The sequence below is a fragment of the Ranitomeya variabilis genome, chromosome 2 (assembly GCF_051348905.1).
Source record: "Ranitomeya variabilis isolate aRanVar5 chromosome 2, aRanVar5.hap1, whole genome shotgun sequence".
Taxonomy (NCBI): domain Eukaryota; kingdom Metazoa; phylum Chordata; class Amphibia; order Anura; family Dendrobatidae; genus Ranitomeya; species Ranitomeya variabilis.
Window position 1 is genome coordinate 1,033,232,445 of NC_135233.1, and position 26,240 is coordinate 1,033,258,684.

The following is a 26,240-nucleotide window of genomic DNA, read 5'->3' on the forward strand; positions in this document are numbered from 1 at the left end:
AGTGATGGCGCCTGGCCGCGACCAATCAGCGATATTGGCACGGGATTTAAACACCACTTCAGTGATTGGTCGCGCACGGCCGGCTGTGAGCAATCAGCGATATTGGCACGGTATTTAAACACCGCTTCGGTCATTGGTCGTGCCCGGCCGGCCGCGACCAATCAGCGACAGGCACAGTCCGGCCGCGAATTGGTGCCAGGTTTGAACCAGGCTTCACTGATCGGCCAGCCGGGCGCGGCCAATCAGCGATTGTGGCGTGGAATTTAACCCCCACGCGACGTACATACATACATATTCTAGAATACCCGATGCGTTAGAATTGGGCCACCATCTAGTCTATTATAACGGTTCTAAGGCAAAATCAGTAACATGCCCCCAACCAACCAAGAGCCACCTACAATACTGAAGTCTTTCTATGAGGCAGAGAGGTTTTTGAGCCTTCTGTGAATGCTGAGATTAGCGGATCTTGCAAAGTTTGCTTCAGTCGATTTGAATGCGGATTCAATATGGTCTAAATACAATTGGTCCAAATCCAAAGTGCCCTAAATGCTGTGAAAAATCTGTATTAGGTTTCATTCATACATACGTTATTTTCACATACGAGAAAAACTGACTGAGATTCTTCATTGATTTTGGTCAGATTTTCATTAGAGTTTTATTGGAGTTTGGACCACATTTCATCAGTTTTTCTCATACATGAAAAATAGATGTCTCCATTTAGGACAGTACTTGTCAGTTTGTGAAAATCTTACTGCGTTCGGATGGTGGCCAAGAGCTGTTAGTTTTTTTGCAAACTCATAGACTTACATTACCGATTTTGATGTGACACTTGGATCAAAATTGGACATGTTTCTAAAATTTTCAGGGCAACTATGCTACCATGGTTAGTCCTGATGAAGAAGTTATAGGATATAGTGGACGTAGCCTGAAAAAGGCCTATCATCGAGCAAAATACTCCGAGAGGGATGACCTTCTCTATGGGAGGACTAGGATTAGACCCAGGAGAGGTAATCAGATAAGATTTTTTACATCTTTTCATCCCCAACACAATAATATGCGGGCAGCAATAAAGAGAGCATGGCCAATCTTGCAGGCTGACCCAATTATTAACAAGTTTCTGCCAGCCCATCCGTTACTCACGTTTCGGAGGGCCAGAAACCTTAAAGATCAGCTTACCCGTAGTCATTATGTTGGACAGCCATTGACTACATTCCTCGGCAGTGCTGCCTCGCGGAGTGGATGTTCCCCCTGTGGTAAATGTGTTGCCTGTCCGAATATCGAGCGGTGCTCTTCTTTCTCTAGCTCTGATGGCACTAAGATCTACACCATTAAGAAATATATATCATATACCTCTAGGTACGTGATATATTATGCCACGTGTCCATGTGGCCTTATTTATATCGGTTTAACCACAAGGCAGCTGAAAGTTAGAGTGAGAGAGCACGTTCTTGGTATATTGGCGGTGGTTGAATGTAAGGATATTACCACTCTTAAAACACTACCCAGGCATTTCAGGGACTTCCACTCCTGCGATGCAACACTGCTGAGGGTAAGGGGCATTGACCTCCTTAATATCAATATCAGGGGGGGTGCCCTTTCTAAACGCCTTGCCCAACTAGAGACTAGGTGGATGTTGACTCTACGGACCATCCATCCCGATGGGCTGAATGAGAACATTTCATTCGCCCCATTTTTGTGATCCACTACTTGCTGCGTGTCATATGGCATCATGAGCCTATGGCCCGGTTGCTTTTATTTTAGTAGTTTTTAAACTTTATATTGTTCTTTATTTTTTATTTATGTGTGTTTTTTCTGTGTGCTTATTCTATGATATTTGTCCTACTTAGCATCTGAATACTACGAATACTGGAATACTTATGAATTCCTCTATCAAGTGTTAATTCGTGTTGCTACGTGTCAACATCTTTCATCGGCTGCTGTTATTGTTCTGTACTGATTATATTGGACATTTTCACGTATTATGTATATATTGTTAGAATTTTGGGGTGCTTTTCTATATGGATGTATACTATATATGATGTATGGTGTTTGTATATTTTTTTATACAGTGTATGTTTATACAGTATATGATGTATGTGTGTGAGCACATTGTTATATCTGTAATATTTTCTATTTATGCGAATATGTGTCTCTGTGCAGGATTACATTATAGTTACACATTGGTGATTGTTTTTTGCATTTTTTCCCCCTTCTCTTATGTTATTATGTTTTTTGTCCTTTGGTTCGTATTTTCCCTCACTTCTGCCCTATTCCAATATGGCATCCTTAATGAATTGTAGCCATGTGCGCATGCGCCTGGTCATTCGGCGGTGTGAGCGCTCCCTCTCGCCGTCCGGCACACAATCACGTGGGGCCCTGCGTGTCTTTGGTGCCGGCGGCCATGTTGGATATCGTTTGTGCCGCCGATGCGCAGGTGCGGCAATTCAGCACACTTATTTCCGCTTTATGGCGGTATAAAAAGCACATTATGGCAATGATTCTCTTACCCCCTGAGGAAGGAGCGTTTCTCCGCTCCGAAACGCGCGTCGGGGTCGGGTCCAGTGGCTCCACCTGTGCACCGGTCCTGCAGGCAGTAGGTATGTAGCTATGCCGTCATGGTAATGATTCTGTGAGGGTACACTGTATATGCCCATGTTGTTAATATTGATTTATGAGCATTGTCTCTAATTAACATGGGCATTGGATTCAAATAACATTATATATTGCTGCACCCCTGCTAGTGATTCGGTGGTGGGTGGGTACCTGGTCCCGTGTTGTGGCCCGTTCATGGTCTTATGGATGCCCCCTTCCCCTACGCCTTGTTACCTGTTCCTTTCTGGTATTTTAATGTTTATTCAATAAACTTATTTATATAGGATCTTTATGGCTGTGTTTCTTTGGTCTTTTTGTGTTGCATTTTGGCAGCTGATCCTTATTAGTCCTTTTCCTTTATGCATATTGTACTCAGCTCCATGTGGGAGACATGATATTGACCATTCTTAATCAAAATATGCTTGCCTCAATATTTTTGTGCTATTTTTTTCTGATGAAGAAGTTGTATACTTCGAAATGCGTTGACAAATAAACCACCTACAATTGGATCTGTATCCTTTATTCTTTCTTCAATGGCAGAGCGGGTTAACCCATTTGTTTTCAGTTTATGTTTTAATATTTTAACTCTATTTGGACTTTGAAAAAAGTGTGTTCACTGTTTTGTTGGATTTGAGCAAATCCTTAAATATTCGGTTTTTCCTAAATCTGAAACTTTGGAGGAAATTCATAATGAATTTATAAGTGTTAAACTGATTTCCGCATCTAAATGGCTATCTTCGCGCTACCTATAAGGTATATTCATATACTTGTCAACATTGAAATTGCATCACCAAGAAGGAAAAGTTGTGAAATTATGGATATCGCAGGATCATTAGAAAATCTTAAATAGAGATGAGCAGATCTGTCAAAATTTGAATTCTCCAGATTATGCGGATTTTCACAGGAAATTCGATTTGCAGCAAAGTTATTCCCCACAAATTGAATCTAACTTATCAGGTTTCGGGGTCTCTTAAAATCCCAGAGCATGATAAATGTTAAATATACAATAAAAATTGAAAAAGATCACTTAACTGGTCAGATCTTCTCGATGGGAGATAAGTCTGGAGACTCTGAGGGATTGCATGTTTAGGCCACACAGGCTGCTCACAGTAACACAAGAAACATGCGACCTGATGTTGTAGCATTATAAAACAGCTCCAAGGACACTTTGGAAAAATCTTCATACTACTGGTTCTGCCACCAAATCAATGTAATGCTGAGCTGTTAATGTACCTGGAATAAAGACTAGAGAGGTTCAGCCACAGAACATTACGCCTATCCAGACCATAATACAGGGAACATAACACATGGAATATTCCCTTGTAAAGTCCTGTTTATGCTTTGCTCATGTGGTCTCCAGACCAATCTCTAGTTATTATTCCATCTCTTACAAACGTGGGACTCATCGCTGAAGAGGATAGTCCTGAAGAGGATATCTGGCTCTTAGCCCATTGTCATGCCATCATATTCTGATGGGTTGCCTGTTTGTTACCTTAGTCTTGGTATGTGATGTCCATTTTCAATTTCAATATAAAATGGATCAATGATTGAGCTAGTGATACAGCCAGTTCTCCAAAATGTTCCAGGAGCATAGCAAAGCCCGATCACATGTTGCTTGTGATACTGTGAGCCTCTTGAATAGCCTAAACATGCTACCATGGTCTGCATCATCCTGAAGACTTGTTTCGCATTGAGCACATTTGGGACATCATTGGTCAGCAATTGCAGTAGAAGCTGCCAGCAGCGGATCTTGACATTTTGAGTGCCCAAATGTATTCAGCATTCCAGAACTTCCAAAGATCATTAATAACCTTATTGATATCAGCCAATGCATTTAATTCTGTGTATTTCTGCAGGTGGCACTCATACTCAATAAAATGAAATATTGAGAAAACTTGCATTCCATTTTTTCATTATTTGCATATCATTAACATGTCTGTCCTTTCTGAGATTTTCATAGTTACACAATTTTTCCTTCTCGGTCTTACAATTTTAATGTGGCAAAGTGTAGTAATTTTTTAAGTTGATTTTCACTTATTAGCTTCACAGTTTTTACAGATGTAAAACAAGTGAAAAAATTTTGTTTCATCTGTTCTGATCACGGCAATTTGAAGCATAACTCTACATTATTTTATATTGATTTACAATTGAAAACATCTCATGTAAGTGCCCCCATAGTTACATACAGACACATACAGTATATATGCAGGCTACAGACTTGTCTGATGACAAACCTGGTGAGAATATGAGATTGCCGCAGCACCCTCTGAGACAGCATGACGAATCATCATAACATGTCAGTGCACAGAGACACTTAAAACAACAGCAGCATTAAGCCTTGACATGCACTGTCCCTCTTGCTGGCCTTACTTCCTGTACTGGCTCCCTCGTGAGTTATCAGTCCAGACATGTTCAAAGCACTGCGGCTTCTTGTTACATCTACCAATGTATGTGAGTCTTGTGTGACCCCTGTTGACTGGTCGTAATATTCCTTTATTTTATGACTACTGAGGTTGAAGGAACTGTCCCCATACAGTACTACATGTATAAATCATATGAAAGTAAAAACATAATAAACAATACAAAGCATATATTATATATTATACACAATGTGATATGATTTCTCCACTATAAAATGAGTTAAAGCAACAACGTAAAGTGACAGTCACTCATAAGTAGTCAAGAATGAATTGCTAGATTTAATTTAATGCTCCATAAAACTCTTATGCTCCCCCTTAAGTCCTTTCTGCCATGGCCAATTTTCTTTTTTGGACTTATAGGTGCTTCTCACAAAATTAAAATGGCAGTTATTCATGGCAGTTACAAAAGCAGTTATTCCATGGCAGTTAGTCAGGGCAGCAGTCAGGTAACCTACACTTTGCTCTCCCTTTTAGCCATGTGCTTTATTTCTATCTTTCTGTGTTCTTTTGCCATCCACATTCACCGCCCCATACCCACTCCATCACGACTCATACACATCAGCCCCTCTATACTTCCCTCTCCCATGTACAGCTCCCATGTACCTCTCACCTTCCTGAAAAACGTCAGCCCATGTTACCAAACACATTGCACAAAAAAACTTTATACAATACCAAAAACTACTTGTTCTTTATCTTTCTACTCCTTACTGATTTTTGGGGATATCTCCCCCAACCCCGGTCTACCATACACCAACCTCAACCTCTACCCTACCTTATATTGAAACCATACTAACCTTATTAATATTACTTGCACTCTCTCATTTGTGCTGATGACCTGGCCTCCCACTTTATAGAGAAAAGAGATAACATACATCAGAAAATCCATTCCGAACCACCAAGTGCTGTTACTCCCATCCCTCCCTACATTTCCCTTGGCTCATTCTCCACAATTGATCCCATCACAGAAGAATAAGGCTCCAGGCTCCTCTCTTCTTCTTGTCCGTCTACATGCACTACTACTACTACTACTAATAATAATAATAATTTTTATTTATATAGCACCAACATATTCCGCAGCACTTTACAATTAAGCGGGGACATGTACAAACAATAAATTCGGTACGAGTTAAGACAATTTAAACAGTAACATTAGGAGTGAGGTCCCTGCTCGCAAGCTTACAATCTACAAGGAAATGGGGGGACACAATAGGTGGAAAGTGCTTGTTATTTCAGGTCTGGCAATTATAATACATAGGGATTTTCATACAAAGCTGCATGATCTGGTCATCAGCCCATGTGTTTAAGTGCAATAGTCAAGTATCATGTACATGGAGGGTGTGGAGACAGATGAATAGTAGGGTGCAGATTCAGAGTAATATCGTCTGGGGAAGTGCATTCCAGAGAGCTGGTGCAGCACGAGAGAAGTCTTGGAGACGGAGGTGTGAGGTTCGGATTACAGGGGATGTTAGTCTTAGGTCGTTTGTAGAACGGAGGGCACGTGTAGGGCGATAGACAGAGATGAGAGAGGAGATATAAGGTGGTGCAGAACTGTGGAGAGCTTTGTGGGTGAGAGAGATGAGTTTATATTGGACCCTGTAGCGAATGGGTAGCCAGTGTAATGACTGGCACAAGATGGAGGCATCGGTGAAGCGGCTGGACAGAAATATGACTCTGGCTGCAGCATTCAAGATGGATTGGAGAGGAGAAAGTTTGGTAAGAGGGAGACCGATTAGAAGAGAGTTGCAGTAGACCAGACAAGAATGAATAAGAGTGACAGTAAGAGTCTTAGCAGTTTCAACGGTGAGAAAAGGTTGGATTCTGGAGATGTTTTTAAGATGCAGGTGACAAGAGCGAGTGAGTGATCGGATATAGGGAGTAAAGGAAAGTTCGGAGTCGAATATGACCCCAAGACAGCGGGCATGCTGCTTGGGAGTTATGGTTGAACCCTCCAGTGTAATTTCGATGTTGGGTAGAGTGAGGTTAGTAGAAGGGAGAAACACAAGAAGTTCCGTTTTGGAGAGATTTAGTCTCAGGTAGAGGGAGGACATGATGTTCGAGACCGCAGACAGACAATCCTTGGTATTTTGAATTAGGGTAGGGATGTCGAGGGAAGAAGTGTATAATTGGGTGTCATCAGCATAGAGATGATACTGGAACCCAAATCTGCTGATTGTTTGTCCATTAGGGGCCGTGTAAAGAGAGAAGAGGAGGGGGCCTGGGACTGAGCCTTGCGGAACCCCGATAGTAAGGGGATGAGGACAGGAAGAGGAGCCGGCAAAAGATACAGTGAAGGAGCGGTCAGAGAGGTAGGAGGACAACCAGGAGAGGGCTGTGTCCTTGAGGCCTATGGAGTGGAGCATAGTGAGAAGGAGCTGGTGGTCCACAGTGTCAAATGTGGCAGATAGATCCAGGAGAATCAGCAGAGAGCAATGACCTTTGGATTTAGCTGTTATTAGATCATTAGAGACTTTAGTGAGGGCAGTTTCAGTGGAGTGTAAAGAGCGGAAATCAGATTGTAAGGGGTCAAGAAGAGAGTTATCCGAGAGATAGCGGATTAGACGGGAGTGGACCAAGCGTTCCAGGAGTTTAGAGATGAAGGAAAGGTTAGAGACAGGTCTGTAGTTAGCAGTGCAGTTCTGGTCCAGGGATGGCTTTTTAAGTAAAGGGGTTATGATGGCATGTTTAAATGAGGAGGGAAAGATACCTGAAGAAAGAGAGAGGTTAAATATTTTAGTCAGGTGAGTGGTGACCACTGGTGAGAGAGACTGCAGGATATGTTAAGGAATGGGGTCACTTTTGCAGGTTGTAGGCCGAGCAGAAGCAAGGAGCTTGAAGACTTCTTCTTCTGAAACAGGCTCAAAGATGTCTAGTGAGCTTGAGGTGCAGCAGGGAAGGGGATCCAGGCACTGAGGAGATTGCGCTGAGATATCCTGATGGATGTGGTTGATTTTTTCTAAGAAATAAGTGGCCAGATCCTCACCGCTGAGGTTGGTGATGGGGGCCTGTACTTTAGGTTTCAGGAGGGAGTTTAAGGTTTCAAAAAGTCATTTTGGGTTGTTGGATAGAGAGGTGATGAGGGTGGTGAAGTAGGATTGTTTGGCCCTATTCCCTCACATCTTCTCCAGTTTTCCTCTCCAGTCATCACAACTCACCTCACTACAATCTTTAATCTCTCCCTCTCCTCATGTATTTTCCCATCCTCCTTCAAACATCCAGCACAAATAACTACAGACCAGTCTCCAATCTCCCCTTCATCTCTACACTCTTGGAGTGCCTAGACTACTCCTGCCTTCTCTATATATATCAAAAAAAGATGACATAAAGTCTAATGGTAGAAAAACATCAAAATCTTTATTATTTAAAATATTAAACCAGGCATGAAGAGGTGAAAATACAGAAACAAGTCTAAAACAATGCTGCACAGGCAATGGCAGGAGGCCTGTGACAGGAGGTCAAATAGTCAATATGGTGGTGGGCTAGACGCAATGTGTGCCCCTCACCATTGTACAAGCTTAGTGCCTGGCACACACTAATATTACCACATGCTCAGTCGGCATGCTACATGCCGTGGCCAAATAATAGTATAACAGCTAATGCTTAATTCCGGACTGCAACGGCGCCACACAGTTGGTAAAATGAACAGAGCACATGACGTAACAAATAATTACCCACCGCAATCAAGGGAGACTCTCCTGGCACACGCCTCCTGCCTTACCTGTTAGGCCTCTTTCACACTTCCGTCTTTCATTTTCCATCATAATGTGTCGTTTTGTGAAAAAAAAATGGATCCTGTGAATTTGCCTGCAGGATGCGTTTTTTTATCATAGACTTGTATTAGCGACCGATCATGAGGCAAGGCCACACGTTTCGTCTGTCGTGCACTGGATCAGTCGGAATTTGTTGACATGTCGACTGGAAAAAACAGTCAATGAAACGTTTTTTGTGTGCATCAGAAAAACGTGCCATAACGTATCCTGCGGCATATGTCGTTGGCTAGAATGGAAGCTTATAGACGCAGGATCCATCGTGGTACGTCACATGATGGAATCCAGTGCTGGATTCTGTTTTTTTACACTGAGCATGCTCCAAATCAGTATTTAGTAGCCAATTTGCCTGACAACCCCAAATCTATATAAACCTGCCATGTAGCTTCATTCCTCAATGTGCCAGCAAGAAGCATACAAGCAAGAACCCTGCCAGCAACCTGCCTGATGGATAGATGCATAGATGGTCGCAATATTTGCTATAACTCCTTCCATTTCTGCCACTTGCTCTAAACCCTCTCAAAGATGGGGTGTTAAAAACACTCAATATATAGGTTTCCCTTATTTTCCAGTAGCCAATCACATTTGGGAGCCTCCCATTTGGAAGTATGGAAAACAGATCCGTCAAAAAAATGGATGAAACCGATGGAAAAAAATGGATAAGACCGATGTAACGGATCCAGTTTTTCGACAGGACCGTCTAGCAGATCCGTCGAAAAACTGGATCCGTTGCATCCGTTTTACACTATTTTTGACGCATCTGTCGATACGTTGTGCCGACGGATTGTGACTGCCGCCAGATGACGGAAGTGTGAAAGAGGCCTTACCTCTCCACTCACTCCCTCCTAGACCCTTCACAGTCTGGCTTCCACCCCCTACATTTGACAGAAACTGCACTCATCAAAGTGACCAATGACCTTCTGACAGCAAAATGTAACGGTGACCAGTCTCTGCTCACTCTTCTTGGCTTTTCCGCAGCTTTTGACACTGTTGATCACCGTTTCCTACTCTCTAGGATCCAGTAATTAGGGATTAGGGACACTGCCCTCTCCTGGTTCTCTTCCTATCTTTCTGACCGCTCCTTCAATGTTTGTTTGCTGGCTCCACTTCATCTCCTTTTCCTCTCGCTGTCGGGGTAGCTCAGGGCTCTGTCCTTGGCCCCCTTCTCTACTCTCTCTACACGGCCCCAATTGGACAAACCATCAGCAGATTTGGCTTTCAGTACCATCCTTATGCTGATGACTCACAACTATACACGTCATCCCCAGACCTTACCCCCGCTGTACTACAGAACGCCGGTGACTGTCTCTCCGCAGTCATCAACATCATGTCCTTTCTCTATCTGAAACTCAACCTCTCCAAAACTGAACTTCTTCTGCTCCTGTCATCTACTAACCTCCCTAAATCTGACATTTCCCTCTCTGTGGGTGGCAGCATAATAATACCTCAGCAGCAGGCACGCTGTCAGGGTGATATGTTGGACACCAATCTCTCCTTCACATCCCATATACAATCTCTTGCCCGCTCTTACTGCTTACACCTAAAGAACATCCCTTTTCTCACCATGGAAACAACAAAAACCCTCACTGTCGCCTTTATCCACTCCCGCCTGGACTACTGCAATGCTCTATTAATTGGCCTCCCCATTACTCGACTTTCTCCTCTCCAGTCCATCCTTAATGCAGCAGCCTGTGTTGTCCATCTAGCTAATCGGTATTCAGACATGTCTGTTCTTCGCCAGTCGTTACACTGGCTGCCCATTCATTATGGAATCCAATTCAAAGTACTTTTTCTTACCTACAAAGCTCTCCACAATGCGCCAACCCCTTACATCTCCTTCCTCATTCCTGTCTATTGGCCTAACCGACCACTGCGCTCTGAAAACAACTTTCGACTAACCTCTGCACTAATCCATACCTCCCACTCCCGACTCCAAAGACTTCTCCCGTGCTGCGCCAAGCCTCTGGAATGCTCTACCCCAATATATTAGGAACATTCACAATTTGCAGTTTTAGGTGCTCCCTCAAAACACACATTTGTTCAGAGCGGACTATCACATTCCCTACTCAAAGTCATTTTATGTGTCAGTGTTTGTGTGTAGCCCATTCACTACTTCTGTCTATCCCCCACTCCCTCAAGATGATTGGACCATCATTGCAACTGTACCTTGTGTCTCCCCCACCTCATTGTAGATTGTAAGCTCTCACAAGCAGGGTCATCTTATTTTGCTTTAATTATTGTATTATTTACGTTGTTACTTATGACTGTTGTGTTTGAAACTGATAAACTGAAAAGCGCTGCAGAATACGTTGGTTTTATATAAATAAAGATTATTATTATTATTATTATTAATGTAATCAAAAATGTATTTACTTCAGTTTTTCAATACAAAAAGTAAAACTCATATGTTATATAGAGTCATCACAAACAGCGTTATCTATTTCAATTGTTTATTTCTGTTAATGTTGATGATTATGGCTTACAGACAATGAAAACCCAAAAGTCATTATCTCAGTAAATTAGAATAATTAACAGAAAACATCTGCAAAGTTTTCCTAAGAGTTTAAAAAGGTCACTTAGTCTGTTTCAGTAGGTTCCACAATCATGGGTACGACTGCTGACTTGACAGATGACCAGAAGGCAGTGATTGACACACTTCACAAGGAGGGTAAGCCACCAAAGGTCATTGCTAAAGAAGCTGGCTGTTCACAGATTGCTGTATCCAAGCATATTAATGGAAAGTTGAGGGGAAGGAAAAACTGTGGTAGAAAAAGGTGCAGAAGCAACCGGGATAGCCAAAGCTTTGAATGGATTGTTAAGAAAAGGCCATTTAAAAATTTGGGATAGATTCACAAGGAGTAGACTGTTGCTTGAGCCATTGCTTCAAGAGCCACCACACACAGACGTATCCAGGACATGGATCAAGTGTCGTATTCCTTGTGTCAAGAAACTCATGACCAATAGACAACGCCAGAAGCGTCTTACCTGGGCCAAGGAGAAAAAGAACTAGACTGTTGTTCAGAAGTCCAAGGTGTTGTTTTCCAAATTAAGTAAGCTTTGCATTTCATTTGGAATCAAGGTCCCAGAGTCCGGAGGAAAGTGGAGAGGCACACAATCCAAGCTGCTTGAGGTCTAGTGTGAAGTTTCCACAATCAGTGATGGTTTGGGGAGCCATGTCATCTGCTGGTGTAGGTCCACTCTGTTTTATCAAGACCAAAGTCAGGGCAGCCTTCTACCAGGAAATTTTAGAGCACTTCATGCTTCCTTCTGCAGACAAGCTTTTTTGGAGGTGGAAATTTCATTCTCCAGCAAGACTTGGCACCTGTTCAACACTGCCAAAAGTAGTAATACCTGGTTTAAAAACAACAGTATCACTGTGCTTGATTGGCCAGCAAACTCGACTGACCTTAACCACATAGAGAATCTATGAGGTATTGTCAAGAGGAAGATGACAGACACCCGGCCAAACAATGCAGACGAGCTGAAGGCTGCTATCAAAGCAACCTGGGCTTGCATAACACCTCAGCAGTGCCACAGGCTGATCGCCTCCATGCCACGCCGCATTGATGCAGTAATTGATGCAAAAGGAGCCCTGACCAAGTATTGAGTGCATTTACTGAACATCCATTTCAGTAGGCCAACATTTCGGATTTAAAATACAGTAATTTTTCAAGCTGGTGTTATAAAGTATTCTAATTTATTGAGATAATGACTTTTGGGTTTTCATTGGCTTTAAGCCATAATCATCAACATTAACAGAAATAAACACTTGAAATAGATCACTCTGTTTGTAATGACTCTATATAATATAGGAGTTTCACTTTTTGTATTGAAGAACTGATATGAATTAACTTTTTGATGATGTTCTAATTTTATGAGAAGCACCTGTATTTTTTCATCATCTTCTGCCAAGAGCCTTAACTTTTTTTTTCAATGATACAACAATGTGAGGATTTGTTTTTGGCCGGCAAATTTCACTTTATATGCTTTATTGGATTTTTTCATTAACTTAAATTCTGACATTTTATTTTTTATTTTTTACCAAATATGTTTTTTTTCCATTCATTTTCTTTTTGTATTGGGAAAAGATAGATGCTTCAAACTTTCATGTCTGATTTTTTAAAACTTTTTTAACAGTTTTAAAAACGTTTTCAATCCCTCTGCAGCACTATTTCAGTATATAATCAATATAGGGGCTCACTCAAACTAGAGTTGATTCTTTCATTTGAGAGCTGCGTATCAGTTAATGTGATCTAATTTACTCAGATGAGACAATTGTATCGCAGGTATGGAGAATATGAAGAACGTAATTTCTCCATCTTCTCCATTGTTTGTGTCTGTGTAAATTGGACTGCACTCGGATGACATCCAACTGTGAGTGCAGTCCAATATTTTACATGCACCCATAGACGGAATAGAAAGCGATGAAAAAATTTAATGTGCACGAAAATGGTACCCCGAATAATAAAGTCGCCTAATCACTTATATCGCACGAGGAACAGCGTAAAAAATAAATAAAACCAATTCTTCACCTGCTGTGAATTTGTTCATTCTGAATCCTAAAGATGTCAGTAAGGCTTGACGCACATTTATCCTGTGCTCTACACTTGTCGCTTATACCGGGTTTCCATGTAAATATCTGAAATATGGGATTCAGACAGAACCGCCGGTGGAAGATTCCCTACAGTGAGGCAGATGGAGGCACTGTGAACGCCATAGGACCTGTGATCCGGAGGTGTCCATCTTTTTAGGCGTGCATAAAAATGCGGTCCACCATAGTTTTGTGCACCTCTGAAAGGAAGAAGAATGTTAAACAGAAGTCAAATGGAGTCCAGAGAAACTCTGCTGCCTCATTATGGTGAATGGATCCATCGGGGGTTTCATCTGTCATGTAGCTCAAAGATTTAGATGGAAACTCCAAAGTATGTGCTCAGTGTAGAGCGCTGGATAAATATGATCCCAAACATTATGAAAAATGTTCCCAATAAAAACTTCAACTCAAACCACAAAAAAAGCATGTCCCCACTCAGATCCATCATCTGTTAACAGAAATATAGGAGGCTTCCACAATACTGGTAGCAAAAAGGCTGTGGTAAAGCAAAATGGCACATTGCACCCAAAAAGAAATTCAGAGAATTTTGCGCTCCCAAATACAAATGCCCCTTTCCCTTCTAAGCCCCAGTGTGCATAAACCACCTTTAGCGTTTACATTTGGCAGGGGTCTAATTTCCAAAATGGGGTCCCTTGGGGGGAGGATTCTGTTCTCTAGCACTCAGGGGACTCTGTATATAAAGTCTGCAAACTATTCTAGGAAAATCTGCACTCCAGGAGGCAAATAGTGCTCCATCCCTACCGAGACTCTCCGTATGACTTGTGGGACAAATTCTTGTGCTAGTTTTACCCACTGCTTGTGAGAAAATGGTAACTCTTGGGCTAAAACAAATTTTTTGTTGTAAAAATGTAATTATTTTTTGTTCACTGCCCAATGGTATAAAATTCTGTGACACACCCTTGGTATCAATATGATCGTTGCACCCCTAGATTTATATATTGAGAGGTGTAGTTTGTAAAATGGGGTCACTTATGGGGTGTTATACAATTCTGGCACCTCACAGGCTCTCCCAGTGGATCATGACACCCAAAAAACCATAATAGTAATGGTATCACTTGTGGGTGTTTCCAATGTTTACACACATCAGGGGCCCTCTAAAACTAACATGGCATCTGCTCTTGATTCCAGACAATTTTGTGTTCAAAAAGTCAAACATTACTCCTTCCCTTCCGGATCCTGTGGTGCACCCAAACAGTGGTCTTCCTCCATACATGGGGTATTGGCATACTCAGGAGAAATTGCACTATCATTTTTGGCGTCCATTTTCTCCTGCTACCTTTGCTAAAATAAAAAATTGGTGCTAAAAGATTATTTTTTGATGAAAAATTGTGATCTCTAATATTCACGGCTCTGCGTTATAAACTTATGTGAATCAGCTGGGTGTTCAGGGCACTCACCAGACCTCTAGTTTAGTCCAAAATGGGGTCACTTGTGTGGGGTTTCCACTGTTTAGGCACATCAGGGGTTCTTCAAACGAGATATGGGGTCTGCTCTCGATTCCAGTCAATTGTGCGTTTAAAACATGGAACGGCACTCCTTCCCTTCTAAACCCTGTTGTGTGCCAAAACAGCAGTTTTACTACACAAATGAGGTATCAGTGTACTCAAGAGAAATTGCACAACAAACATTGTGGTTCATTTTTGCCTGGTACCCTTGAGAAAATAAAAGAATTGTGTCAGAATTTTTGTGAAAAAAAGTAAAATGTTCATTTTTTCCTTCCACATTGCTTCAATTCTTGTGAAGCACTGAAAGGTTAATAAACTTCTTGAGTGTGGTTTTGAACAACTTGAGGGGTGCAGTTATAATGGTGTCACTTCGGGTATTTTCTGTCATATAGGCCCCCAAAGTCACTTAAAATGTGAGGTGGTCCCTAAAAAAATGATTTTGTAAATTTTGTTGTAAAAATGAAAAATCGCTGGTCAAATTTTAACCCTTATAACTTCCTAACAAAAAAAAAATTATGTTTCAAAAATTGTGCTGATGTAAAGTAGACATGTGGGAAATGTGATTTATTAACTATTTTGTTTGATATAATGCTCTGATTTATGGGCATAAAAATTAGAAGTTTTAAAATTGTGAAATTACATTTTTTCACAAACACAAGAAATTTTTAAGAAACTTTACCACTATCATAAAGTACAATATCTCATGATAAAAGATTCTCAGAATCAGTGGGATCCGTTGAAGCATTCCAGAGTTATAACCACAAAAATTGACAGTGGTCAGATTTCAAAATTAAGGCCTGGTCATTAACCTACAAAGTACTACAGTGCTCAGACGCCGGGCCTCTCTGACCTTTCCTGGCACCTGCACACTGCAGTATTTTGCTCTGCCCTCAACAGGGCAGATAAAGTACGCCTGTGCAGGAGCCATGACAGGAAGCAAGGAAGAGTACGCCATCGCATGAAGATGGGAAGCGCTAGACCCAGACCGCGACGCCCATTGGACCGGACCGCACCGGGACTGCCCCTAGGTAAGTATGATCTAAGGGTACCGTTACACAAAACGATTTACCAACGATCACGACCAGTGATACGACCTGGCCGTGATCATTGGTAAGTCGTTGTGTGGTCGCTGGAGAGCTGTCACACAGACAGCTCTCCAGCGACCAACGATGCCGAAGTCCCCGGGTAACCAGGGTAAACATCGGGTTACTAAGCGCGGCCCTGCGCTTAGTGACCCGATGTTTACCCTGGTTACAAGCGAACGCATCGCTGGATCGGTGTCACACACACCGATCCAGCGATGACAGCGGGAGATCCAGCGACGAAAGAAAGTTCCAAACGATCTGCTACGATGTACGATTCTCAGCGGGGTCCCTGATCGCTGCTGCGTGTCAGACACAGCGATATCGTATGGATATCACTGGAACGTCACGGATCGTACCGTCGTAGCGACAAAAGTGCCACTGTGAGACGGTACCCTAACTTGTTTTTCTTACCTTTCAGGTTACATCAGGGGCTTATCTACAGTAATACAGAATGCTGTAGATAAGCCCCTGATGGCGGTGGCTGTAGCTTATAGGCGAAAAATGGGGTGACAGATTCCCTTTAAGGGGTTAGGGAAAAAATCTAAACCTACAGGGCCCTTTATGAAAAGGACACAAAAGATACCACAGCAACATCCAAAGAACTGCAGGCCTTACTTGCCTCAGTTGCCTCAATTAAGGTCAGTGTTCATGACTCCACCATAAGAAAGAGACTGGCGTGCATGGCAGAGTTCCAAAACAAAAAAACAATGCTGAGCAGTAAGGACATAAAGGCTCGTCTTCGATTTGCCAGAAAACATTTTGATTATTCCCAGGACTTTTTGGAGAATACTCTGTGGACTGACGAGACAAAAGTTGAACTTTTTGAAGGGTGTATGTCCCATTTCATCTGGCATAGAAGTAACACAGCATTTCAGAAAAGGAACATCATGCCAACAATAAAATATGGTGGTGGTAGCGTGATGGTCGGGGGTTGTTTGCTGCTTTAGGACCTAGAAGTCTTGCTGTGGTAAATGGAACCATGAATTTTGTTGTCTACTAAAAAATCCTGAAGGATAATGTCCAGCCATTTGTTTGTGACCTCAAGCTGAAGCGCACTGGTGTTCTGAAGCAGGACAATGATCCAAAACCCACCAGCAAGTCCACATCTGAATGGCTTAAGAAAAAAAAATAAGAATTTGGAGTGGCCTAGTCAAAGTCCTGACCCTAATCTGATTGAGATGTTATGGTATTACCTTAAAAAGGCTGTTTTTGCTTGGAAACCCTCCAGTGTGGCTGAATTACAACAATTCTGCAGAGATGAATGGGCCAAAATTCCTCCAGAGTGTTGTAAAAACTCAGTGCCAGTTATGGTAAAGGCTTGATTGCAATTGTTGCCGCTAAGGGTGGCCCAACCAGTTGTTAGGTTTAGGGGCCATCACTTTTTAACACAGGGAGCTGAAGGTTTGTATTTCTTTTTCCCTTAATAATAAAGACCTTCATTTATAAACTGCATTTTTTTGTTTATTTGTGTTATCTTTGCCTAATATTTAAATTTGTTTGGTGATCTGACATATTTACATGTGACAAACATGCCAAAGAATAGGGAATCAGGAAGGGAAATACTTTTTCACACAACTGTATATGAGAGAAGTGATAGACTGAAGAATGGAACTGTATATCATTGAGAGGAGTGATATAATGAAAAATGGGGCTATATATAGAAGAGGCTCATAGGGAACCTCTATTGCTAGATAATGCTATTAACCAGCAGATTTATGGTTAATCTGCAGGTTAATATAGTTAGGTAACCATTTGCCTTACTGAAAGTGCGGCTCCTGGGAGAAAATTAAAAAGGTGGTCCAAAACAAATGTTGATTTTCATCGTAAGTGCATTTTGACCTATTTCATTTTAACCCTGTAAGATGAATTTAAGAATATCAGAGACATGATTTGTGTAAATACACATTATACAGCTTTTCTTTCACACTCATTTACAAGATGCAAATTTTGGATTTCTGAGAAAATATTTACATTGCACCTTATTGATATTGGCTGGCTGACCCAGATTTACCAAAGGTTTCATCCTTCAGAACAAGACAGAATTAATGACCCCTTTTATAATCTATTATATATTTACTCAGCCATTGTGTCCTTTAAGGTTCCTTTACATTGCGTTTAGACATCCATTCAATGGCCCTGTCGGGGCTTACATCCAAATCCCCTGCAAAGCGGGGTTCGGATGTATGTGTAAACTGGGGCATAGTCTATAATGGTGCCAACAGAGCGGACATGCATCATTTTTGGGCTTGTATGCCTACTGGAGATGGACACCTAGACGTGGTAGACTGTGTCTGAGTGTCGGCTGTTGTGAATTCTGCTCTTGGGCTCCCTCCGGTGGTTGTTGGTGGTAGTGCAGTTGTCTTGGGGTTGTAATCCAGGGCAGGTGTTTCTGCTGATTGCAGCTTTATTAGGTATTTAGGTGTGCAGGACCCATTAGTCAATGCCAGTTGTCCATTGTACTTGGAGGGATTGCATCTCTCTCTCTGGCTCCTCATGCCCTGCTGCCAATTCAGCTGATAAGTGTCTGGTTTTTTGTCTCTGTGCACACATGCAGTGTGCTTTGCAATTCAGTGCTATTCATTGTGTTTTTGTCCAGCTTAGACTTTGTTTGGATTTTTCAGTCATGCTGGATTCTCAGGAGATGCAGATATACCTTCTATGTCTTTAGTTAGATGTAGTATATTTGTATTATCTGCTGTGGATATTTTTAGGATTTTAATACTGACCGCTTAGAATTCTGTCCTATCCTTTTCTGTTTAGCTAGAAGTGCCTCTTTTGCTAAATCCTGTTTTTCTGCCTGCGTGTGTTTTTCCTCTTATACTCACAGTCAATATTTGTGGGGGGCTGCCTATCCTCTGGGGTTCTGCTCTGAGGCAAGATAGAATTCCCATTTCCATCTATAGGGGTATTTAGTCCTCCGGCTGTGTCGAGGTGTCTAGGACGTGTTAGGTACATCTCACGGCTACTTCTAGTTGCGGTGTTAGTTTAGGGTTTGCGGTCAGTACAGGTACCACCTACTCCTGAGAAAGTCTTTCATGCGGCTCCAAGGTCACCGGATAATAACAGTCGGCCTCCAGTAGGAGTATATGAATGAAAATGATGCACGGCATAGTGTACATTTGCTTTGTACGCACCATTATAGTTTATGGCCATTTTGGCACTTATGTCCGAATTCCATTTTGCAGGGGAATTGGACTAAAGCCCTGACGTTAGCCACTGAACGAATGCCTAAACGCAATAAAAGTAAAGATTTGAACAACTTTAGTAAAACTGCTTTCTACATAAGAAAATAATTAAGTTTCTCCAGGGAGGATTTAAGACATAAACCCATTTAAAAACATTACCTGAATGTAATAAAATCAATATGAATGCATTTTTCAATTTATCTTATTCATTTGGGTGACTTGAATTAAAAGTTTTATTGCTATTGATTGGCATATTCCTAAACTACCTGTATGGCAGTTTTTTATATTTATGGGTAATTGTGCAATTAACATAAAGAAATAAGCCAGTCACATTTATGCTGGTGTATAATGAGGCCCCTGATGTTAATTCAGCAGGAGAAAGCAAACGAGAGAGATTTCACAACAATGCTATAAAGTACCCCCCAGTGACACATCCTGTCAAAGGACTCAAAGGGAAAAAAAAGTGCTGAATATAGCTGCTAGCAAACTCACTTTTTAGAGTCCCATAACAATGCAACAATACAAGGACGTTAACCCACTGGTTGCTGAGGTTCCTTGAATAGCATTTCTTTGTGTTCGTTAGGTTCACTCTCGGCCTCGGTGAAGGATTTTGGCAATAGATTTTTAGGACACAAATGTAATAGCAATTAAAACACCTGTTAGGAAGAAAAGCTATAAAAAGCTGATCAACAGGGAGGAAAGCAGCAAAATGTTTGAAAAGAGTGGAGTTCAACAAAGCCAAAGAGACAAACAAAAAAAGGCAACAACTGGATGTGGGCAGATGTTCCTTCTGAAGAAATGAAGGCTGAGTTGGCCATTGGGGAAAGTATTTTTTAATTTGTAAGTAGCAGCATGAATGTTTAGAATCCTATAATTAAAAAAAATGCTCAAATTATTTACCCAAAACACAATGTTAGCACTTAGAAGGACTTGTTTTAGTTGATATTATCTCAGAACAACTAAAAAACCTCAATACGACAACTTTGCATTTCAGTGGAGTTTTGATGATAAAGATGACCTGAGTGGTCTCTTCTAAAACTTTGTTAAGGTGTATCAGTAGTATGTCTAAAGGGGTTTCTACATATTTTTTTCTTTAGCAGTATATTGTAATAAGCTATAATATTATTTTAAAATTTAAATAAATAAAAAAAACTGTGGGGTTAAACTGGGTAAGACAAAAAAATAAAGAAATGGAAATTCAAAAATTAAAATTAAAACGTCAAGTAGAGGACCCAACATCTGCCCTGCAACCAGGAGCGTAACAATCGCAGTCCTCTGATGCATGTTCAGGTAAAATGTATTGTGCCACAGAGACCAGGATGGAGGATATTATACCAGGATGGGGGATATTATACTAGGAACAGAAGCATTATACCAAGATAGGGAATATTATACCAAAATGGGGACCAGGATAGGGGACATTGAACTAGAATGGGGGCATTATACCAGAATGGGGACAATATATCAGAATACAGATATTATACCAGGATGGGGACATCAATACCAGAATGGAGATGTTGTACCAGGATATTGGAAAACATACCAGGATATAATACCCGAATGGGCACATTAAAACAGGATGGTGAACATTATACCAGAATGGGCACATTATACCAGGATGGTGAACATTATACCAGAATGGGCACATTATACCAGAATGATGAACATTATACCAGAATGGGCACACTATACCAGGATGGTGAACATTTTACCAGAATGGGCACATTATACCTGGATGGTGAACATTTAACCAGAATGGGCACATTATACCTGGATGGTGAACATTTAACCAGAATGGGCACATTATACCTGGATGGTGAGCATAAAACCAGAATGGGCACATTATAACAGGATAGGGGATTACAGCACTAAATAGATAGGGATTTAGGATGAAATTTAATTTGACTTTAGGCCACTCCTTTAAATGATCATCTATTCAGAGGTAGTCTATAAATTTGAAAGCTCTAATCTTATATATTTGCAGAAACAAGGGGCATACAGTACAAAGCAATTTTAAGTGCCCAAGACAAAGGGAAAATGACATTTAGCAATCCTACAGTGCCACCCATAGAAGTGATTACAGACCACCATCTGATATATGTGGGGATACTGTTTTATTTTGTGAAGCTGTTATTAATTAATGACCAAGAGTATTGGTTATTAAAGCAACAATTACAACAATTACGAGCTACCAAAAGTTAGATACAACTTTTTGAATAGCTGCCTTGCATTTTGAATTTCTTTTTATTTCCTTATATTTTTTGGTTTAAGGGGACTGTCTAGTGAACTAGGAAATAGGATATATGAAATAGGATATATGAAATATATGAATGACTTACATTAGGAAAACATGGCTCCTTTCTTCTATAAAATGCACCACAACTGCCGTGGGTTGCAAGTGTTGTTGCTGCTCAGTTCCATTCACTTCATTAGAGTTCAGCTGTAATACCAGACACAACCCTTATGCAGATGTGGCACTCTATTAAAATAAAGAAGCCATTGTTCTTTTTTGTTATTTATAATTTTCTACATGTAAATATATAATCTAATAAGATACTTGGTATATCACTGTTCCCATGTCTTCCCGCCTGTCACGTGTGAGGGGAGATGCGCTCCTCAATAATTGAAATGTCAGACCTGCAGCATTGCTGCATCTCCAGCCCCAACGATGCTATCTCTGATATTGAAATCTCAAAATTAACCTCCTGACATCTTCCCACATGTAATACCCAGTCTTTCTAAGACCTCCTTTTCTCCTCTACACTTGAACGTTCTTCACCCAACAGCCTGCAAGACTTTTCCTGAGTATCCCCCATCTTCTGGAATTCTGTGCCTCAACACATCTGACTATCCACCACACTTGGAACTTTTAGATGAAACTTGAAAAGCCATCTCTTCGCGAAAGCTTACAACCTGCAATGGCACCATAGCCATCTCACCTCAATCAGAGCTGCCGCAACTCCCAAACCTACTGTCTCCTTCCCCATTATCCTGTAGACTGTAAGCCTACAAGGGCAGGGCCTTCATCTTTCTGTATCAGTCTGTCATTGTTAGTTTGTTCTCTGTGATTTCTATTTGTATTTTGATGTAACCCCTTCTCAAGTACTGCACCATGGAATCAATGGTGCTCTAAAAAATGATTAGTAATAATAACAATCCTGGTATGTTGGGCAGTAAGCATTCGAGAAGCATAGCAGTATTGAATCTATCCAGATCCTTCGATTCAGCTCGATACAGAGAAGCACTTACAAGCTCTATAGACAAGAGATTGTAAGTGCTGCCCTCCTTCCGTGGAAGACCTGTCACGTCTGATAGACTGCGGCGGTGATCGGTATTTTAGGCGATGAACCAGACAGAGTAACATAAATTTAAAAAAATCAATTTTTTCGAATGGAGAGAATTTTTAATAACAAGTAAATTACACAATTGATTTTTTTTTCCAAGTACTTTACAGTTTTAACACTAATAATAAAAGATCTCCTTAAAATAATACAATTTGAATGTAGAATATCCCATAAAATCTAGAAATGGTGGCATCAGAGCCTAGAATGGTATAGTTATATATCCATTACTGGACCTGAAAATAGTGTAGGAAGCAGAAGGCCTATATTTCTACATGCCCATATAAATATGTAAGGCTTCTGATTACCATAATGAGGAGGAAGATTTGTGAACGGAGATGACAGGCTTTGTCCAATAATGTATTTATAGACCCTGAATAAATTTGCTTCTGATATCCTTTCACACCAAATTGCCAAAAACAGGGCAGACATATGTTAAAAAATAATGAAGGCAGTGAGTATTAGGTACATTTACATGCAGAAAGGCAGCAGCAGCTGTGGGGAAGGACAAAGGCTCAGGGGTGAATAATTCTGTGGAGTCATAATTAGGATAGGATCCTTTGGGACGGCGAGACCAAGTTAAACTGGATATGATCTACCTTGTGTCAGCTTTATTTTTGTAAGTTATGTCTTGTGGTTCTACATTATTGCGGTGTTCTAGTGTTGCGTTATTTTTGTGTTTTCATTTCATTATTCAGAAAAATGTTTGTTCATATCAATAATATTCTTATTTCTTCGGGTCGCATTGAATTCAATGGAATGAATTATGCAGGCTTCTTCATTCGAGCACGTGGGCTTTTGTTTTCTACTTACAAAAGGTTGACTTATTTTTATCGTAAATGTTATTTGTAACATTTATCCATGTGAAATGATCTTTTAGAAAGTGTTATAATTAACATTGCTTCTTTTGTATTGTATAGAATTTCCTCTTCTTAGTGCAGATGCAGACGAGTGTACTTTTTGCCATTCGATAAAATCGGATCAATTATTTTAATCATAATCTGATCAGGGTTTGATCAGAGTGTGATCACAGTTTGCTCCGATTCTCTCGGATGTGGAGAAGATGGAGAAAAAAATGTCTCCTTCTTCTCCATTCTGTCAGTGCGTGGAAATCAGACTGCACTCACATGTCATCCGAGTACAGTCCGATGAGTTCCCCGGACTCATTGACTTGTATGGCTGACTGCGATACGAATATGGGATCAAACTGGGGCATGCAGCAATTTTTTCCTTGGACAGACATTGTATGAGGATAAATTGGACAGGTGCAATACCTCATTGAATAGAGACAAGTGCTTTCCATCAAAATGATGGATATCACTAGTCGGAAAGACTTATGTCATCTGCATGAGCCCTTCTTCTTCTTCTTCTTCTTCTTCTTCTTCTTCTTCTTCTTATTATTATATAAATTTATTATTTTGTACTATTATTCTATAATTATTTGTTATACTGTAAACATCAGTTCTATTAACCCCTTTCTGTCATTAGACGTACTATTCCGTCCATGTGGGGTGGGCCCTACTTCCCAAGGACGGAATAGTACGTCATACGCGATCAGCCACGCTCACGGGGGGAGCGCGGCCGATCGCGGCCGGGTGTCAGCTGCATATCGCAGCTGACATCCGGCACTATGTGCCAGGAGCGGTCACGGACCGCCCCCGGCACATTAACCCCCGGCACACCGCGATCAAACATGATCGCGATGTGCCGGCGGTGCAGGGAAGCATCGCGCAGGGAGGGGGCTCCCTGCGGGCTTCCCTGAGCCCCCCGCAGCAACGCGATGTGATCGCGTTGCTGCGAGGGTCTTACCTCCCTCCCTGCCTGCTCCAGACCCGGATCCAAGATGGCCGCGGATCCGGGTCCTGCAGGGAGGGAGGTGGCTTCACAGAAGCCTGCTCAGAGCAGGCACTGTGAAGCAGCCTGCACTTCTCGCAGATCGGTGATCTGTCAGAGTGCTATGCAAACTGACAGATCACCGATCTGTATTGTCCCCCCCTGGGGCAAAGTAAAAAAGTAAAAAAAAAATTTTCCAAATGTGTAAAAAAAAAAAAAAAAAAATATTCCAAAATAATGGAAAAAAAAAATATATATTATTCCCATAAATACATTTCTTTATCTAAATAAAATAAAAAAAACAATAAAAGTACACATATTTAGTATCGCCGCGTCCGTAACGACCCGACCTATAAAACTGGCCCACTAGTTAACCCCTTCAGTAAACACCGTAAGAAAAAAAAAAAAAAAACGAGGCAAAAAACAACGCTTTATTATCATACCGCCGAACAAAAAGTGGAATAACACGCGATCAAAAAGACTGATATAAATAACCATGGTACCGCTGAAAACATCATCTTGTCCCGCAAAAAACGAGCCACCATACAGCATCATCAGCAAAAAAATAAAAAAGTTATAGTCCTGAGAATAAAGCGATACCAAAATAATTATTTTTTCTATAAAATAGTTTTTATCGTATAAAAGCGCCAAAACATAAAAAAAATGATATAAATGAGATATCGCTGTAATCGTACTGACCCGAAGAATAAAACTGCTTTATCAATTTTACCAAACGTGGAACGGTATAAACGCCTCCCCAAAAAGAAATTCATGAATAGCTGGTTTTTGATCACTCTGCCTCACAAAAATCGGAATAAAAAGCGATCAAAAAATGTCACGTGTCCAAAAATGTTACCAATAAAAACGTCAACGCATCCCGCAAAAAACAAGATCTCACATGACTCTGTGGACTCAAATATGGAAAAATTACAGCTCTCAAAATGTGGTAACAAAAAAAATATTTTTTGCAATGAAAAGCGTCTTTCAGTGTGTGACGTCTCTCAATCATAAAAATCCGCTAAAAAACCCGCTATAAAAGTAAATCAAACCCCCCTTCATCACCCCCTTAGTTAGGGAAAAATAAAAAAATTAAAAAATGTATTTATTTCCATTTTCCCATTAGGGCTAGAGTTAGGACTAGGGCTAGGGTTAGGGCTAGGGTTATTGCTAGGGTTAGGGCTAGGGTTATTGCTAGGGTTAGGGCTAGGGTTGGGGCTAGGGTTGGGGCTACAGTTAGGGTTGGGTCTAAAGATAGGGTTAGGGTTTGGATTACATTTACGGTTGGGAATAGGGTTGGGTGTGTCTGGGTTAGAGGAGTGGTTAGGGTTACTGTTGGGATTAGGGTAAGGGGTGTGTTTGGATTAGGGTTTCAGTTATAATTGGGGGGTTTCCACTGTTCGGGCACATCAGGGGCTTTCCAAACGGGATATGGCATCCGATCTGAATTCCAGCCAATTCTGCGTTGAAAAAGGAAAACAGTGCTCCTTCCCTTCCGAGCTCTCCCGTGTGCCCAAACAGGGGTTTACCCCAACATATGGGGTATCAGCGTACTCAGGACAAATTGGACATCATCTTTTGGGGTCCAATTTCTCCTGCTACCCTTGGGAAAATACAAAACTGGGGGCCAAAAAATAAGTTTTGTGGGAAAAAAAAGATTTTTTATTTTCACGGCTCTGCGTTGTAAACTGTAGTGAAACACTTGGGGGTTCAAAGTTCTCACAACACATCTAGATAAGTTCCTTGGGGGGTCTAATTTCCGATATGGGGTCACTTGTGGGGGGTTTGTACTGTTTGCGTACATCAGGGGCTCTGCAAATGCAACGTGACGCCTGCAGACCAATCCATTTAAGTCTGCATTCCAAATGGCGCTTCTTCCCTTCCGAGCTCTGTCATGCGCCCAAACAGTGGTTCCCCCCCACATATGGGGTATCAGCATACTCAGGACAAATTAGACAACAACTTT